The sequence below is a fragment of the Notechis scutatus genome, chromosome 4, assembly GCF_049901735.1.
Source record: "Notechis scutatus isolate UNSWTSFEM ecotype Mainland chromosome 4, rNotScu1.2, whole genome shotgun sequence".
Lineage (NCBI taxonomy): Eukaryota > Metazoa > Chordata > Lepidosauria > Squamata > Elapidae > Notechis > Notechis scutatus.
In genome coordinates, this window is record NC_142012.1 from 73,133,780 (window position 1) to 73,154,462 (window position 20,683).

Consider the following 20,683-nt stretch of genomic DNA (forward strand, 5'->3'; position numbering starts at 1 on the left):
ATATATATATATATATGTAAATAAAGCACACATTCCATTCCAATTCAATTCTATCATTAATATTCATTAAAATCTTAACATCTTTAACATTTCTTTTCAATTAAATATCATACTTCCTTGGGAACACTTATAAACTTTCCATAGTTAATTCTTTTTTTTTTCCATATTTCTCACTTATATTTTTATAAATCATTAATAATAATTAAAAATGTTCCCATTTAATTCTCTCAATCATTTTAATTCATTTATTTATTACCAAACATTCAACTACATTACAGTAAATATTTTATCCATCATTTTAATCATATTTTCTAAAATTATTTATGTTTATAATATAACAATGCTATCTTATTTACCTTTGCAGAAACCCTTTTGCAATTAAATTTTCACCCATTATCTCTAAACAAGCTTATGGTTACAATCCTTATATCTTTTCCCTGTTTCTCCATTTCTTGTTTCTGTCTTTTACAACTTCTTTTCCTTGTCTTCTTCCCCCTCTTCTTCTCCCTCCCCTTTTTACTACCCTCTCTCTACTTCTAAGTCTCTCATCTGTAATCCCCTCTTCTGTTGCTTTCTAATATTATACCTATCTTTCAAATTGTTCTTCTTCTTTTTGGTTGTTTTTTCTAATCTTTCCCCCCTTTTCTTTTTTCCCCCCACTTAAAATTATTTGATCATTAAAGATGGCTTCTTCTTTGTCCCAATCTTCTTGTTCTGCAAGCGTTTCTTGTTGTTTCTCATAGTTCCAGATCTCCATTTCTAAGAATTGAAATACGAAGCCAAAAGAACCTCACCCTTCTTGTGCATCTTCTTTCCATTTTAAGTTCCATTTTCAGTTCTTCTAAGAGTGATACCATTTTAAAGACTTTTAAACAACCACCCGGTTAATTTTAGTCATCCAGATGCAAAAACCAAAAATCACCAAGTAATCCAAATAATCCAAGGCTGTTTCTTTCTGCTTCTTTTTTCCACTTTCTCTTCCTGGGGTTCTATTATTTTGTTACCAAGTTTCAATTAAAATGTATCTTTGAGGAATCTTGTTAAAATGTCACTGTAAGTTCCTTTTAATTACAGTTCCATTCCTTAGTTCCAGGCAATCTCCTCCATTTTTCCAGATCCTGCCCTTCTATTTTTTTTTCTCCTTTCCAGCTTTTAAAAACTTTGAAATATCCAGAAATCTTTATTATCCCTTTGACTTTTATTTTCAGCTTAGATGCCTATTAATGTCAAAGCGGATTTTTTTCAATTTCTTGCTTAAGTCTCTTAGCTGTCAGTATAAGGAAGGGAAGAAAAAAAAAAACCTAATCCTTTCCCTTCTCTCTCTCCTTCGCAGCTTCAAAATCTTCTTTGGGAACAATGTTATTAAATTTAAATTCCAGGGTACCTTATTTGTTAAAGCAACTTGATCTTTTTTTGATTAAAAATTACCAGTTTAGTTTACCATGGGATGTGGGTGGGAACCTTGACTTCAGTAAGACAACTAACAGAATTTATACACCCCGAAAGAGAAGATGGCAAAATGTGGGCTGAATTTTGCTACTATTATCTGGATGCAGAGCTGGATGAATCTAATGACTGTCTAGTATAACAGTGGTGTCATGTTAAGGAAGGATTCAGTGACATAGAATGGAGTTCTGGACATTTTGCTGTTCAACATAATTTTAAATGACTTCAATGAGGGATTAGAAAATATTAGAAAATACGATTAATCTTAAATGACAGTAACAAGATTCAGGAAATAGCAAATATATTAAGATCCTCCTGAATTTTGTTAAAAATATATTTGTTAAGGTATTTGGGAAAGCACAGAAAATGGCTAGAACACAACTTTAGCTTGCTTTCTTTCTTTTCTGGTAGACATATTTCAAAGTATCTACCCATCATCATATTTTGTAAGAATGCTTCTGAGGTACACATTGGGGAATTGTTTGAAATTGGGATTATTCCTGAAACTGGCACTTAGCTTCTCAGTGTGGTCAGGCAGCTTCTCATTTTTTAATTGCACCAGCATATTTCACAGTACATTATTAACCATAATGAACACAGTCATCGTAGAGCCTTAACAAGCCTTATATTCATTTTATTCAGCTGAGAATAAAGAATCTATGAAATTTCATTCTCATCACTAAAGGCAGGAAAAAAAAATGACTCCCTTTTCTTTGTGAATAGATGGAAATATTTTGCCTTGCCACCAAAATAAAGAATCCTTTAGTAGAAGATTTTGATTTCAAATGGTAGAATGTAACTTTAATGTTAGGCTCAAATTAAGAACTAGACGTGGATAATTTGAGATGTTCTGTATAATAAACAGTGTATACCATGCCAGTCTTCCTTAGCAGTCTCCACCAAGGGGAAAAAAATACTAAGGTATTGATCCTTGGTCCTATTCTCCACTATTTTTTCTTTTTTGCTCTCAAGATATTTCAGCCAAATATCCCTGACCTTTCATTGATCTATGCTTATCCTTGAATACCAGGACAAAACATTATCTCATCCAATAGCTACTGGGACGATTTTTCTCTGTTAACCAGTTTTCTGGTGGCAAAAGGAATAGGCAATTATATGCATAGTATGCAATGTGAGCTTAGGGATTATTGTAAAAATCATGTAACCATTTAAGGGACGTGAGGCTAAAATATATAAAGAACAGTTAATGGAGTTGAGAATGTCTAGTTTAATGAAAAGAAGGACTAGGGGTGACATGATAGCAGTCTTCCAATATCTCAGGGGCTGCCCCAAAGAAGACGGGGTCAAAATATTCTCCAAAGCATCCGAAGGCAAGACCAGAAACAATGGACAGAAACTAATCAAGGAGAGAAGAATCTAGAGCTAAGGAGAAATTTCCTGACAGTAAGAACTATTCATCAGTGGAACAATTTGCCTCCAGAAGTTGTGAATGCTCAAACACTGGAAGTTTTTAAGAAGAGACTGGGTAACCATCAGTGGTTATCCAATGGTCTAGGGCAGTGATGGCTAACCTTTTCGTTGTCGCGTGCCAAAAGTGTGCGTGTACGTGAGTGTGCATGCATGCATGCGTGCCTGCACCCATAATGCACTGGGTGTGCGACCTCCCCACCCCTGCACATGCACATGTGACCCTCCCGCACACACCACACCTCTGTGCATGTGCGTGCATCTCCCCCACATGCCCCGCCCCTGCGCATGCACAGCAGATACCCAATGATCAACTGGCTAGCGGGAGGTGCGTGCGCATGCACAGTGGACCTGATCAAGGTGACGGCTCGTATGCCGGCAGAGATGGCTCTGCATGCCACTTCCGGTACGTGTGCTATAAGTTCGCCATCACGAATTTCCTGCCTAAGCAGGGGTTGGACTAGAAGATCTCCAAAATCCCTTCCCACTATTCTATTTTATTCTATTCTATTTAGATGGTGCAGTTTTACTTTTCTAGTGTGAGAAGGATTTGAATAGAAATGTAGATTAGAACAAACATTTGGAAAGTTATTTTAATGCAAGACTCAAAGGTGATCCCTTCATGACAGAGAACTTATTTCACTTATCCTCTTTGCAGAAATCAAGAGAACCAAAAAATCATTTTCCTTTTAAAACTCTGACATCTGATAAATGCACTTAAGCTGTCAATGCCTGCAGAATGAATGTTACACTTCACAGCAGAGGCCAGCTCACAGCAAGGGATACTGGAGGCCCTGACCTCATTTGGGATTTTACTAGTTCTTAGAATTCTAACAAATCAACCCAACAAAGGCCAACTAAATTATCAAATACATTTTAGTCATAGTTGGCCATTTAGATGCTATGATTTTCTTGATTGGTGACAATTTGCTCTTCAGATTTTGCTTATTACCAGGTCCAGGGAGAGTTAGTTTTGTAAAGAAAAAAACCACAAAATGAGAATTTAGTTTAATGCTTTGTAGAACCTGATGGCTCAAACATGGCTGAATTCCACGATTATGAATTGCTATTTTGATCAATTCCTTATGTGGTAAACTTCATCAATAAACCTTAAGTTATGGAATCATATGGTTGGAAGGGATTTATGAGAGTCTTTATACCAATCTGGACAAATGGTTGTCCAATCTTTTCTTGAAATTGAGCAATTTCCAGCAATCGGGCACCAACTCCCAGAAGCAAGCTGTTCCACTGATTAATTGTTCTTACTGTTAGGAAATTCCTCCTTATTTCCAGGTTTGATTTTCCTCTGACGAGGTTCCACCCATTGCTTTTTCTCCTGCCCTTAGGTACTAAGGAAAATAAATTGAACTCCTCTTCCCTGTGGCAGCCCTTGAAGTATTGGAAGACTGCTATTCTGTCTCCCCTGAGCCTTCTCTTTATTAGAATAAGCATACCTAGTTGCCTTCATTGGATGAGCTAGCCTCTAGCCTCATCATCACTGCTCTTCTCTGAACTCTTCCTATGGCCTCAGCCTCTTTTTTGAACCATGGTGACCAGAACTGGATCCAGTCTTCCAAGTGTGGTGCCACTACTGCAGTATAAACCGGTACTGTTACTTTCCATGACCTTATACTGTCGATTGCCCTGGCACTGCTTTGGCTTTTTTGGCAGCTGCTGTACACTGCTGGCTCATACTTAAGTGGTGATCTATCACGACACCTAAATCCTTCTCACAGTTGCTACTGCTGAGCCAGGTACCTCCCATGTATTTGGTTTTTCCTGCCTAAACGCAGGACCTTATTTTTCTTACCACTGAACTGAATCTTGTTGAATGATGCTCAACTCTGTCAAGATCCTTCTGAATCTTGTGTCTACCTTCCGAGTGTTGGCAATTCCCCCCAGCTTGGTATTGTCTGCAAATCTGATGAGTTTCCTTAAGTATATAATTGTAATAATAATGATAAGGATAGACCCTTACCTAGATCACTTATGAAGATGTTGAAAAGCACTAGGCCCAAGAAAGAACATTGAGGTACCCATTGCATCCTTTCTCCATATAGATGTAGCTCCATTGTAGCAACTTGGTGAGTCCAGTTGTTCAGCCAACTGCAAATCCATCCAGTGGTGGTACTGTCTATTCCACATTGTTCTATCTTAACAAGAGATAGTCTGGGGTCTACTTTGTCAAATGCATTACTGAAGACAAAGTATACTACAGTGGTGGCTAACCTTTTGGGGCTCCTGTGCCAAAAATTGTGTGAGCATCAGCACGCACGCACTCATGTGCCAGCACCCAGAATGCAATGTGCGGCCCACTCCTCCTGCCCCCTGCGCATGCACATGCAATCCCCCTTCCCGCCACCCCCTTACCTGCACTGTACCTCACAGCTGATTTTTTGGTTGGGTTGAAGCCTTTTTCAGCCTCCCAGAAGTTTGGAAAAAGATTCTGCAAGGCTTTGCAGGCCAAATTATAGGCCCGTTTCATCACTTCCGGTATTATAGGAAGTGACAAAAGGAGCCTATAATTCGGCCTGAAAAGCCTTGCAGAGGCTTCTTCCAAGCCTCTTGGAGGCCAGAAAAGGCCCCAAACCGACGGAAAAAAAATCAGCTGTGAGGCGCACGCATGCGAAGTGAGATAAGTTTGCCTGCGCCTTGCGTGCCAGCACAAATGGCTCTTTGTGCCACTTGTGGCACGCGGGCCATAGGTTCGCCATCACGGGTATACTATGTGCACAGCATTTCCTTGATCCACTAATTTGTCACTTTATCAAAGAAAACAATAAGGCTTCAATCAGAATAGAGCTGGAAGGGACCTTGAAGGAACTTGGGGAGGTGGGGGCTTCTTGCATATACAGAGTGACTGCACTGCACATCCCTGTGTGGTCTTCTCCTCAGGACTTTGCTTCTCAGGCTTCTAATCCATCCCATGGGAAGGCCTACTCAGAGGGCACTCCGCCAGTAAGCCATCTTCAATAGCAGTGCTGTTCCTCCTGATAAGGGGGACCCCTTTCCTTGAGAAATTTGGGGAGAAAGTTAAAGAAATCATTCGCCCAATTTCTATGTCCCATTTCTATGTTTCTACAGTATTTCTATGTATGATGGAGAATTTTAAGACACCATATTGCCCAGCTCTGATAGTTTATTTAAAGCATTAAAAGTGGGAAACTAAAACTTTTTTGCTGGACTATTAATCAATCAATCAATTAAATCAAATCAATTCATATAATTTCTGCACAAACATTTTTATGGCCACATCTAAAGTATCCTTCCCCAAGCTCCAGATACGTTGGGATTCAGGAATAGCAACCTAGAGTAAGTCTGCTTGGCTATTTCAAAACAAAAATTCAAATTATGGTAATTATTTTTTAAAAAATTATAATTCTGAGTAAAACTTTGCTGGTCTGGATCTGAAAAATGAGGTTCGGTGCGTGCATGCATGGTACTTATCAGGATGCATAATATGACCAGGAAATCACTTCTATCTTTCTGTAGCTGATACTTAAGTGGCTTTGAACTCTGGACATGCCATCCGTGGAAGCACCAAGGCAGTCCTTTTCAATACTGAAACCAGAAGTCTTTTAAAAAGTTATGGAAAAATGAAAGCATTCCTTTGGAGCAGGGGTGGGCAAACTACGGCTGCGGGACACATCCGCCCGTTGGTCATTTTAATACGGCCCGCCTCTGAAAAAAAATATTCCTCTCTGAAAAAAATTGGGGCCGGCCAAAGAGACCCACGCCGCGCCAAAAATTGCACACACAACATGGAGCTGGGCAGCCGCTTCCTGGTAGCGGGGCCAAGGCCACTGCCCGGGAACGCGCCACTGCTTTCCCTCGCCAGGGCTGGGTGGTGGCGTGTTGCCCTGCGCTGCGTGGCCCCGCCTGGCAGCGTGCTTTCAGCTGGTCTCCTCCTCCTCGGCCATACAGAACAAACAGGCAGAGAAGGAGGAGACCAGCCGGCTGGTTGGGGGAAGCTTTCTGCGCCGAAAGAGGCAGCTACTAATCTCGGCTTTGCTCCGCTTCTCCAATGGTCCGGCACCACCCTGTTCTTCTTGTGTTGCGAAAGAGGCGGCTAATGATCTCCGCCCGCTCTGCTTCTCCAACATCCGGCGCCGCCCTGTTCTGTGTCAGGCCCAGCAAGTCCGAGCAGCCGGCGCACAGAACAGGGCGGTGCCGGATGTTGGAGAAGCAGAGCGGAGCCGAGATCATTAGCCGCCTCTTTCGCAGCACAAAGCCTCCCAACTGGCCAGCTGCTCTCCTCCTTCTCTGCCTTTCTGTATGGCCGAGGAGGAAGAGACCAGCCGGCTGGTTGGGGGAAGCTTTCTGAGCCGAAAGAGGCAGCTACTAATTTGCTCCGCTTCTCCAATGGTCCGGCACCACCCTGTTCTTCTTGTGCTGCGAAAGAGGCGGCTAATGATCTCCGGCTCCGCTCTGCTTCTCCAACATCCAGCGCCACCCTGTTCTGTGTCAGGCCCAGCAAGTCCGAGCAGCTGGCGACAGAACAGGGCAGCGCCGGATGTTGGAGAAGCAGAGTGGAGCCGGAGAAGAAGCCTCCCCAACTGGCCAGGTGCTCTCCTCCTTCTCTGCCTCTCCCCTCTTGCTCCTCACAGTTGCCCTGAGCTGGTGCGGTTCTTTACTTGGGCAGCCAGACGCCCGCAGCAGCGCCCGCAGCAGCAACAGGCAGTTCTGCCCGGGCTCTGCTCAGGTGTCCAGCTGGGGCTGTCAGGAGTTGCTACCACCGGCGCAGCTCCGCGCGGCTCCAGTCCCACGTTGCCTTGGGAAGGGAAAGGCAAAACCAGGAGCCGCTGAGCCTGAACCTCCGGTGCCGTTGCTGCCGTTGCAAAGCACTGCCGCGGCTCTTCCTTTTTGCCTTTCCTTCCCGAGGCAACGTGGGACTGGAGCCGCGTGGAGCTGTGCCGGCAGTAGCAACTCCTGACTCAGGGGGCCTCCGAGGGAGGGGAAGGAGGAGAAGAAGGGGGGAAGGGGGCGATTCCCAAAAAATCTTGTGCTTACCCGGCCCGTCTGTCAAATTTTAAAGTGAATGCGGCCCCGAGCCAAAAAGTTTGCCCACCCCTGCTTTGGAGGGTCTGTTTAATAAAATAAGAAAAAGAAGCCAGCAAAATAGAAAGTTACCTGCCAAGGCATTATCAACTCAAAGCTCAGTAAAAAGATTCTTAATTTAAAATAAAAATTAGTTGTATAAAAACAATAGATACTTCAAAGATGCTTATTCATATCAAATAATTTTGTTCAACAATTTTTTGAATAGATTGTATAATCATTTTTGTCTAATAAAAAATATAACCATAATATGGCATGTGAATTTGGATCGTTTGCTCAGTTTCTCATCAGTGTTGCATTTTCATTTAAAATTAAAAAAAAAATAAAGTTTTGGGAACAAAACTTTATTTGCTAATCATTGACCTTCCAAAGGACCTCTACTCTGGATCACATTGATTCATTTAGCCATATCTCTATCTTTATTTGTATACATAACATAAACAGAGAAAGCTAAACATTGCATATCAGAGAAATGAAAATTTTCACTACTTCTTCAACCAAATATGGCTGGAAGAAAATGTGGAAAACTACTTAGTAAAAGTTCAGTTACCAAATAGTACTAATTAGGCAACGTATTAGAGCTCATTCTTTCACTTCCTTTCTTAAACGTGGCATTCTATGGTCACAAAACCATATCCAAAGATGTCATGAGAAAACAACAGCAAACAGGTAGTAAAATTGACTTGTTTGAGTAGGGAATAGATAACAACTACATTTGTCAGTAACTGGAAACCTTCATGGGCTTTTTGTTGAAAAAAATGAATTTAAGACAAAAAGTACAATATGGGAAGAAGGGAGCCAAAATATAACTAGAGAGAATAAAATAGAAATGCACGTATAACTGATGTAAACAAAATTAGAAGACTTTTTTATATCTTTTCTTTCTTTTCTCTTTTATTTCTTTCTTAGCACTTTTCTTTTTCTTCTTTAAAATTGTATTGTTTTGACTCTGAAAAAATATTTTTTAACAGCAACAGAACTGTTTGGATTTTTAAAAACTACATGGTCCAATAAAAAGATTGAAAAGACTTAAATTTAGATATCACGGTCCATTTGGAAAAGCAGTCATTTTTGTCTAAGTTTGAAATAATAATCACAATTCCATTTCTCCTTTTTTTCTGAGGAGAAACTTCCTTACTCAAGGCTGATGGAACTAAGGTCAGGCAAAGAGCAAAAAATCATTGGATTTCTGCTGCACTAGTTACAAGAGGTATTAGGAGTTAAATTGGCTTACATTTAAAATTAAACGTAAATTTGGTGGCTCAGACAGAATTCCTGCTGGGATGTTGCTGGTATTGGAAGAATCAGAACAGTAAAAAGAAATTTGTTAAGTGTTAGTTTGACTAAGAGACTTGTACTAAACATAAAATATACAGAAGCTAACATGTCCATCTTTTAATTAAGGTTGTATATCCTGTAATTGCACAGATTTTAGTGACCACCTGGCACATTTCCTATCATTGTTTTTTTTTTAAAGAGCCCTATTTGCAGCACCTTGAGCAGCAACACTATTATTAAGCACTGTTTACATTACATTACAAACTTCTCAAAGTGTTGCAGTAGAAAAAGTAGGCCTTACACCTCAGAATCTACAGGAGCTAACTTGAACACATGGTGCTCTATCCTTTTATCTTTCTTACATTCCTTCCTCTTTCTAATGTCTACATTTTCTCTAAACTGCCTAATAAAAATGTATTTGTAAACAGACAAATGGTTGCCCACAGTCCCAACTGGTTTAAGAATTCTACATAGGATTCTCCTCTCAAAAAGAGCCAGCAAGTGAAGTTAACCAATCAGTTGCACTTAAATTGCCCATGACAGCATTCAAACTGCTTTTTTGCATCTTGAACAAAAGGGTAAGAAACTGAAGCTGTAATCTAAAATTATTTGCCCAACTCCAGGTACATTAAGCCCCCCAAAAAAAAATGACTTAATGTTTCTAGTGTGTTTAAGGAAGCGTAGTCCCTAAGCTGGAGCAAAAAATACAAGGAAAAACACTGAACTCAGACATTGGTGTGGAGGTGGTTCATTGAACTATTTTTACCACTCCTTAAAAAGTCTAGCAGAAATGATTTTGCTCAAACTTTCCAGATCATTTTTTTCTTCAACGGAATTAATAGCTGATCTGTCTTTGGCCACACATGGATGCTGATCTTGAACTTTTTCATCATTAAACTTTATCGGGAGTCAAGCACATTCTTCCTCTTATCCTATCAACATTCTTTCATTGTCTGAAGTGACTTAGCGAGAGGGCTGTAGCTCACCTGAACTGCTGCATAAACGATTCTTCAGTTTATCTGAACAATTCTAGAAGTGGCACGCTCAGGTTCACTGCAGTGGTGGGATTCAATTTTTTTTACTACCGGTTCTGCGGTTGTGGCTTGGTGGCCATGGTGTGGCATGGTGGATGTGGGCATGGCTTGGTGGGTGTGGCTTGGTGGGCATGGCAGGGGAAGGTTACTGCAAAATCTCCATTCCCTCCCCACCTCACTAACCTGCTTTCCAGCTCCGTTCTCCTGTGCAGGGCAACCAAAGGAGACCCAGCCGATCAGCTGGGACTCAATGGGAGGCAAAGAATAGATGGGGACGTGGCCAGTCAGAGGTGGTATTTGCTGGTTCTCCGAGCTACTCAAAATCTCCACTACCGGTTCTCCAGAACTGGTCAGAACCTGCTGAATACCCACCTCTGCTGTGAAGTGTTAAAATATTTTAAAAAGAATCTAGATTGAGACTTTCCATTTATCTGTATTCATTTAGATAACATTTTTAGCCATTAGAATCATTTATATTTGCTTCATCTTCTAGAATATTTTTGGATAAAAGTTTTTTCCCCAGATTTTGTATCTCCCCTATTTAGTACCAGCTTACAATAGACACTATGTTAATTCTTGAATAGCTCTGGGGATTTTCTGTCCATGATTCAAGTACAGAATGTTTAGTAAATGATCACACTTAAAAATAATGCTGACTGCAGAAATTATAAACAATCTCCATATGTTTACATGTTTGTATGAAATGAAGGTAGCTGAGCTCATTTTTTACATCAAACCTGTTGGAATTTTCCCATGCTGAATATAGGGACTGATTTTACTGTATAAGTATTCCTGATAACAGCTTCTGGGTAGTAACTACAAGCTTCTACACCATATTATTGCTATTGGTATTATTGTCATTTTTCTCTGAGAGGTGGGCTGTTGCCGGTTTGGACCGGTTCGCTCATACTGGTAGTTCTGCCCACCAGCTGGGCCCGCGCACCCGCCCGGTGCTGTCCTGTCCTATGTAACTCACTCTCTGGCTGGCTTGCCCCGCCCACACGCACGGCCCAGCTGATTTCCACGCCTCACCTGCTCTACTCACTGCGGCTGCCTGAGAAAGTCTGCTGAAAGCTGCACACATAAAATCGCCATGTGTTTGAAACCTCGCACAAGTGCAGAAGGCGTGCATGTGAGCGAAACGCATGTGTGCGGACACACCCACATTTTTGGTTCTGCACTAGGCAAACCGGTTGTTAAATTATGTGAAGCTCACCTCTGACTATAGACAGTACATCAAAGGTTTATCCTACTTTTATTCTCAGAACAAGCTTGTGAGTTTGAGCCAAAGTCACCTCTAGGAGCTCCACCTGAAGAAAGTATCTGTTTTATAGCTATCCAAGTCCCAAACAAACACTTTAGCCATTATTCCACTGCTTTTCCTTGATGGTAAAATTTTGCTCATCTCTGAACAAATAAACTATAGTGGAAAGGACACATTCTTGAACACAGACTTCCAGATTTAAATTATTGGGTGACTCACTATCTAACCCACTTGTGCTGTGACATTAAAATTGAATAATGTCAAGAATTTTGCACTGGTTGTAGGAGGTATTTATACAGCTCTCTAGATTAAAACAGTAACTGGAACAGTTCATGTGGCCAAATTATAAAGGATCACACCATTTTGTGAGTAGGGAAGCAAAATTCTTCCCCCTCTTTTCACTATACTCTCAAAATTCAATTTTTTCTTAGGCCACAAAGAAACAGTCCACCTGGCTAAATTTATTACTCTTTTATTGAAGTTCTGCTAACTCAGTGTCATGCATATAAAAAGTATATAAAATCGTCTAATACTTCAAAAAGAAATCCATACACTTTCAAATGCTCTTCAGGAGAGGAACATTTTAGTGTGAGATGAAAGCCAAAAAAATAAATAAAAAGGATCTTGATATTCCTAGATGCTTCAAATATAGATACAAAACAGAAAAGAGGATTTTAACCTATGGTGAGATCTTAAGCAGTACGATTCAGCAAGTGCAGGCAATTCTTACTTTTTGGACTTAATATTTTGGGTCACAGTTACAAGCCTTTCAAAGAAAAAACAAAACAGGAACAAGTTACTTTGGGGTAGATGCACAACAACTAGGAGACAGTGAAATTCTAGATGAGGGGTTCATGCAGCCTATCCTACTCAACACTGAAGTGCTGTAATTTTAAAACAATTAAAATATGCCAGTATCTTTTAAAGTCAAACCAAATACAGCTTGTAAAAATCCATGCTGAATACATGTATGGCATTAATGAATATGATTAACCCATCTCTTTTGAACATATAGAAATTCAGCTGGGGGTTTAAAAAAAGAAAGAATTGAGTTTTTTAGGCAGTGCAATCCCAATTACTGTAACTTTTTGCCTAGTTTAATTTTCAGTCTTAAGAGATAATAACAGCTTGTAATAGCTGTCCAAGCATACTGATAAGAAAACAAATTCATATCCCCAAAGTGCAAATTCATTGATAGTTGATGGTGGTATGTCTGGAGCACTTGGTAAAAAATCTCTCCTATGGGATAATGGCCAGGCTCACAGTGGGGGTAGTGAGGCAGAAGATTAAGGGGCCAGATTCTGGTTGGCTGAACTACAGGAATGGAAATCCTCACTCTCTTAAGCCAAGTTGTAGGTCATAATTTCTCATTTGTTTAAGTGAAAAGCATCCCCGACATCTTCAAGCCTAATTAAACCACCTTTTGTCAGAAGACAGGGACAAAATAAGGCATAGATTAAAAAAAAGAACAAGCTCTTACCAAGAAGTTTACAAACATGTAATTTATTTTGTATTTTAAAGCATTGATTTGTTAGTGGACCAACCTAGAAACTTTTGCTTTTGGTACGTGGTGAAAAGAGGACTGCTTCTCCCAAAAGAATAATTGGTATTAGTTGTTAATTGCAGGTTCAAGCATAGGTAGGTTCACTCTCTGGTCTCTAGCTTGGAGTTGACAATGAAGGTAATTCTATTCCATTTGCTAAAAGTGGCAATATAGATGTAAACTCAAAATCAGAAAGCCCAAAAGGAGCTTGTATGTTTTCATCCTATATAGTTCAAAGCCTCTTTCTCCCAAAAGCTCATCAAGTATCAAATTAAGAATGTATCCCCCGTACCTCTATACTATAGTACAAAAGCAGATGGATGATTGAATTAGCAACTCCGGAAGTTACCAGCCTGACAGGAAACAGCCTTGCTGTGGGAAACTTTCAATGAAATGACAGCAATATAACATCAACAAAACTTTGAAATAGCAGTGCAAATCAAAACTCTGAGAAGTAGATAAAGCCTCCTCTCCCCAAGACAGAACTGTATTACTACCATAGTGAATATGATATTGTACTCAGTTATTATGTCATTTGTACACTTTTGGCTAAGTGCAATATGAGAACTAAACTCTGGCTTAATGTAAAATGTAAATCCATCCTATTGTTATTCAGAAAATAATGGTAAAAAACCCTAGGTAAAAACCTAACCATTGACTTGAAATTATAATGCTTCTCAAATGACGGGACTGCTTTGTTTGAGTTACAACTGGCTTCTAGTTCCATACAGTTCTTCTCTGAAAGTCTTTCTGTTATGAGCCACATCTTTGTTCAGGAGGGCCATCAAATTATCACCATGCAGCTAAATATTTATGTGGATTTTCATTTGAGCATAAATAATGTAGAACTAAAGAATACCATCCAAACTTCCTCTTAAAGAAGAATGGGGATTCTAGGTAACTTTCTAAATAACTCTGAACAATGAATATGGTAAGAAAACAGAAAACTGAACCTGGCTTGATATAGAGGCATCTCATATATTTCAGCCATATATATTGTCTAAACCACCCAGAATTAAAATGATAGATCCATATCAGTTAAGCAGAGTCCATTTAACAAGAAATGCAATTTAATTCTGAGGTCAAAAAATAACTTACCTTTTTTTATCTATCCAAGAATGCATCACTACCAGAAACGGAGTCCCAAGAAATGGGGGGAAAGCAGGATGTTTTTGTGTGCTTGGTAAAATGTGCATGGCTTGCATGTGAAAAAAACAATCACGCATGCAAACATTTAAGCTTCAGCTACCTCACTGGCTGATGGTTAAATCTCCAGGCTCTTCCCAGCCTGGCTGCTCTCATCCTCAGAACTGAAAGAGCCTCTCAGCACAATGCTCTCGGCCTCCCTTTCAGATGCCTCTGACAGCCATTCTCTGACCAGTGAAAGCTCAAACTGCCAGCAGAGCTGTGTTTGGAAAGGGAGGGAGGTAAAGAGATGAACGATTCTCACCATCTATCAACCTCAGAGCTATTCAGCAACCTGCCTGAATGCAGCCAACATTGGATTCTCCATGGTAACCAGAAAGGGGCAGTAGGTGGGAAGAATGCAAAACACACAGACACACACACATCACTACACCAGAACTGGTCTGAGAAAAATAGGATATTTTTCAAACATTTCAAAGGTCGGCTTCTATCTTCAGCCAACATTTTTATCTGTATATCTTCTCCCTTCCTTGCAGAAAAAAAATGTTATGCAAAAGGAGGAAACGCAGTCTGTTCAGGTACAGGAAAAAAGCAACTTCCTGCTTTGCTTACTTCTAACAGAAAGAGACCTGTCTCTTCAACTATTATTGATTATTTTGAGTTTCTCTTAGGAGTAATCTATAAAAAGGGAGAAAAATCCCTAATCCCTAGATCCATCTATGCTTTGCTGATTCTCAGTGAAGTTAATTCTACAGTTAGTCTAATCCACGTTGTAAAAAGTAAATGGCTAAGGATTATAAGCCGATGGTCAGGCATTTTTGCAGGAGATGGGATTATTTACTTTATAGATTTTAGTATTAGTTCACAGGCGCTGTCACATATTGAAACTTTTCTTAAAAGAGTGTCTTTCAGTAGTGCTAAATTAAATGTTTCTATGGATTTTTTTTGAAAGTCATCAAATGCAGAAGTTCACATATAATATTCCAAACTATAAACTACAAAATATGTAGTTTTGGAAAGGAAATATTAAAGTTACTGCAAGTTACAATGAGAGTTCAGCTCGTCCATATCTGTATCACAACAACAAAATCTATTTTCATACTTAAAAATTGTTTCTATGTTTATGGAGATTCTCAATCATTCAGGTTGTGGCTGTCCCAAAGGTACTTTTCCAAAAGGCAATTTGACTTTCTTGGGGTTTTTTTTCCCCTTGAAAATGTTTTACTTCTTATCCAAGAAGCTTCTTTAGTTCTGACTGAATGCTTCCATTCCCCATCATTCAATCAGAATTGAAGAAACTTCTTGGATGAGAAGCAAAACTTTTTCAAGAAAAAAAAGAAAGAAAGGGAAGTCCAACTGCCTTTTGGAAAAGCACTTTTGGGACAAATTGTTTTTGTTTTGTAGATTTGAAATAAATAAGATTTCCTTTTAAGGTGGAAAAAGTAGGGGCTTCTAAATGATGCTAAATTATAATTTTTAGGAACATCAACCAACTTTATTCTACCGTCTCCCATAAAGTGGCTAAAAATGACCTTGCAATATTTCAATTTATTTGATGTTGTTATCTCAAAATTTGGGCCCAATGCCAGCTTTACTTACACAGGGAATCAGAGCAAACTGCAAATATTGGGAACAGGAGTCATCTGATCAATTATACTGACTTACTTTTGATCCCAATTAGAACATAGAAATAACAGATTTGGAAGGAACCTTGCAGGTCTTCTAGTTCAAGGCCTGTTGAACAGAAGTCCTTGTATATTATTCATTTGCTTCACAGATTCACCACATACATCAACAGGGACCAAGAAACCCTTCATTCTTTTCATTTTCTATTTGCCTGAAAAAGCTATTCTGTCATTAGTGCTTTTCAGACCCCCCTTCCTTAAAGAGACTCGTCTGCAAACCTCATGCGCCCTTTCTTCACTCAAAAGGTAGGATCTTGAGGAAAGCCCTGATGGCATGGCTCCTATTCAGCTCATCCATATTCAGCAACTCCATTATAACAAAGGTGGCAGGATGATTAGAATTGCACAACTGCACAACTTGCTAGATGTGGTTACAATGGGACCGATCAGTGTGGGGTTTAGTATCCATGAGAAACCCAGCTATTGCCTCAGCATGCTGTGATTTATTTGATATAATATTGGTTTGATATAATATGAATATACAGTATGTAGTGATACTCCTGGTGTAGCATGTTTTGTGAAACCAGGAGACAGACAGACAGACAGACAGACAGACATAAAATCTGTATCCTTCAGTTCGGTTCACTGTAGACAAGACTATACTTATAAAGGCTAATTTAAAATGAAAATGATACTAAAAAAGTCAAATATATAATACTGCACATTCTTACTGCAGCCAGAATAACCTTTGCACAGTGTTGGAAACAAGCAGATATTCCAACAGAGGAAATGGTTATTCAGAAGATAACAGCCTGTGCAGAGATGGATAAGGTAACCTTAGCACTTAAGGAAAAAGAAATATCAGAATATTATAGAAGCTGGGAATGCTGGTATGACTGGATAGAACAAAAATAGAAAATATAACAACGTAAAATGTAAAAGAGGTAGTAATTATATATTCGCAATAAGATGTATTTGTCAATATATCACCAATATTGATAACAAACAAGGAACCATAGACTGTCGATAGTAGAATTGTTAGTTTTTAATCATTTTCTTTTTTTCCTTTTTCTTCTTCTTTTCTGTGTGTTGTGTATGTGTTTGTCTGATATTTTAGTTCTATAATTAATAAAGTTTGTTTTAAAATGAAAATGATATCCATCAAGAAAAAAATAAAGAACATTATTCTTTTAAAATAGGAATGTACAAGTCTGATTCTTCAGTTTTTAGAAGAGTTGCAGGATCTACCTCAACCTTCTCGCCTACTAAATACTATGCCCGACATTACCCCTAGGGCACTCTAGGCGTGCCAGGCCCTTTAACCTGTACGGCATTCTTGATGCATTCATGAGAGCCTCCATCTTTCCCTTCTTTTGCCCCCTGAAACCAGGTGATTCTGTATATATAATTTCTCCAAGTTTCTGTAGCAAACTGCTTAATAACAGGATGCATCCATTAGGATAGGATTAACGAACAAACAAATGAAAAATACATAGAATAGACTGCATGCTGTTGCTTTTATAACAAAGGAAATTTAAAATATAGTAATATTGACTTACTGATCTTTCAAACTAAACTCTTTTCTAATGGTTCAAAGGAAAATAAATCCTTTTCTTAAGCCTCTCTTGGAAGTGCTTGGTTATTAACTACTACCTGAGGAAAAATATTTCATTTATGCCTCTACTGATTATTCAGAATTGATGTGTGATATTTTCACCCTTTGTCTCACTTACATTTTTCTCCTTGAGTGTATCTTTCAACATATTATATTACAAGACAAAATGGTAGTGAAATGGGGGAGGAATCCACATAACTTTATACTTATTTTGTGAAGGAAATGGAATTTAATATAATATCCCATTTATATTTTAACCAAACAAACATTTTATCCAAAGTATGCCAAATAGGAAATGAGATGACTTAAGGCAAAATATTCATTTAGATCCTTAACTGAAACAACTTTGATACAGAAGGACTTTGCTTGATGATGCTTAAAAGATAAGAGGACTGAGAATAACAGGCCAAAGAGTTGCCCAACTGCAGGAAGCAAAGTCAATAGAGAATGACCTTTTCGAAAAACTCTCCCTTGTCAGGAGGTAGCTTTGCATAGAAAGATATGCCTTCACCAATCTGAGCAAGGGTCAGCTCTAACTTAAAAAATCAAGCGCAAGAATTTAAAGTTTGAAAAGAAAATGAAACTCTGCTTTCTTAAAAGCTTAAAAATACTGCATGAATTTCACTTTTACATAACATTTCTGCAGACGTTAGTAAAAATAGTTGGACTAACATGCTTCTGTATCTAATCAAAGCATATTAAATACATATACAGGGAATAAAAGCTTATTTTTATCTGGGTAACTTCAACCAGGGGAAGCTGCCAGTATCTTTCCCATGTCTATAGCAAAGAGATGTTTAGACCCAGACACTCCAAAACTCTTTAACCTACCCGATTAAATGATGCCAGTTCATTTGTTAAAACACGTGGAAAACTTAGAGGTCATTTAGTCCAAATCCCATGTCTAAAGCAGGCATTCACCCCTACAGCATACCTGACAGAAAGCGATCTAATTGCTGTTGAAATTCTTCCAGTGAAGGAAATCCTACCTCCTGAAACTCTGCTCTTACTGTTAGAAAAGCCTTTATATCCCCTACGTGTGTGTGCGTGCACACACACTTTCTTTTCTTTTCTTTTTTGGGGAGGGGGCTACAGTATACATATTCATATTCAATTTGTGAGTCATGAAGACAGTGCAATTTATACTGTGTATGTTGCTGCCCAGTATGTTCTCCCTCACTTTAAACGCAAGTCTTTTATTTTTTCCTACTCATGCCACTTTTGAAATTACAGGCAGCCTCGACTTAAGACAATTGGGTCCAAAAAATTGAGTGTTAAGTGAGTAATCCTGTAAATACACCTGATTTAATGACCTTTTTGTCCTGATAGTTAAGCAAGACATTACATGGCTGTGACTTGAAATCTTTCCTGCTGGTTTCCCCACTGACTTTGTTAACTTTGTTTGTCGGAAGCCAGCTGGGGAAGGTCACAAATGGCAATCACGGCCGGATGCTGCAATTGCTGTAGGTGTGAGCCAGTTGCCAAGTAGTTGGATTGCAATCGTGTGACAAGCAGGGATGTTGCACGGTCATTAAGTGCGAAGGCCAGCCATAAGTAATTTTTTTCAGTGCCATTTTTTTCATTTTTTTCATTTCATAATTTTTTTCAGTGCCATTTCAGTAACTTTGATTGGTTGCTAAACAAATGGTTATAAGCTGAGGACTATAATTCTTTTTTTGTTTTTGTTTCTGCTCATATTTCCAGATTCTTGTAATCTTCCTAAACCCCGAGGCTGTCCTCCAAGGTTCCCTCCCCCTCTGCAAATTTGATCAATGTATTTTCCATCCTCTCATCCAGATCATCTATGTTCAGCATGTTGAATATCCCAGGGCCTAGTACTTTTTACTTGGTGTGTTTCTGCCCTAACTTGTCTTGCCATATTCTGTAGTGGTCAAGCACTGGGCATGATCTCATTGTTTTCTTATCTGTATAAAAGGCAACTCTTAACATTTTTGGTCCCGTTCTACAAGTCAAGGACCAAATTAAGTTCCTACCTTTCCCACTTCAAATCCTACCTAAATTGATTCCTGAACTAGTTAACTCCTTTCTAGCAGCAGAAGGCAGAGCCATTGATTTTCAAGAAATATTGTTAGTTAGCGGAGTACAAGCAAAGGGACATGTGAACATTTAACCCATTGGCACTGAGCCGTGAGCCACATGGGAGTGTTCCCTGTGCCGTTAACCCCAGTCCTGCTGGCCATCGGGTGCTCTAAGCCTTTGGCCAAGCATCAATTGCAAAGGTCGACTCAATTAGCGTTCTCCCACAGAAGCAGGAACAAAAACTAGAATTACAGAGAAAAGCTGAAAAAATAAACATCTCTAAACAGGCTCTGAAGCCCAACAAAGGAACAACGGAATGAACGAGGGGAATTTTACATTGTAGTGAATCTTTCCATTTCCATTTATCTTTTTTCCCATGTTATTAGCAATATGATCAGACAAAATAGAATGCAAACTGGTGAGCTGTAATGGGTAAAATATATGTGAAATCCTAGTTTTAACATATTTTCATTTTAAATTACATTATATTGATGTAATAATCTCATGTTATATTAATATTTGCTTTGCAACAAACAGAGCCTATTTTTAGGCAACACGGAACCCATTTTTATGCAGCATGAAATGCATCTGGTACACTTCCATTTGCCATAGCATTTCATCTTTTACCTTCAGGGCAGAACTATTAATGATTAGTATTCTGGTTCTAAGCGCTCATATATATTTCATATGCACATGCTTTTAGCAGCAAAACTGGAGTGTTAAAATTATTTTTATTAACACAGCACAAAGCAAGAACATCTGTCTCAATTAAATTACGCAAAATGCTGTTTTGCAATGTTTGCATTGCACATGTGGTGTGATGTGGACCGCAGCAGGTGAAAAGCAAGCAAATCACACATCAATTATATATTTGGTTCACACAGCCTAATAAGACATACTGTACAGTTAGTCCTTGACTTAGAACCATTCATTTAACAAAGTTACAACAACACTCAAAAGTGGCCTATGACCAGTCTTTGCATTTACGACTGGGACAGTGGCCCCACCAAAATTTGAGCACTTGGCTACCGGCATGTGTTTTCAACAATGACAGCGTCCCAGGGTTGTCTGAACTCCATGTGCAAAACCTTCTCAGCTGGTTTCCAACAAGCAAAGCCAGTGGGGGAAGTTGGAGTCATTTAATGACTGCATGACTCACTTAACAGCTACAGTGATTCGCTTAAAAACCATGGCAAAAAAGTTGCA

At 39.1% G+C, this 20,683-nt stretch overlaps 1 protein-coding gene across 3 annotated transcripts in view; it reads right to left on the minus strand.

The window, feature by feature from the left end:
• Positions 1–20,683, minus strand: part of NDST2 (N-deacetylase and N-sulfotransferase 2) — a 68,932-nt gene that overhangs the window by 29,716 nt on the left and 18,533 nt on the right. The window contains exon 2 of one of the 3 annotated variants that reach the window (XM_087963753.1): positions 14,301–14,456. The exons of the other annotated variants lie outside the window; for them this stretch is intronic. The gene's annotated coding sequence lies outside the window, so the exon portion shown is untranslated. The remainder of the gene's footprint in view (positions 1–14,300; positions 14,457–20,683) is intronic. 3 annotated transcript variants of the gene reach the window in all.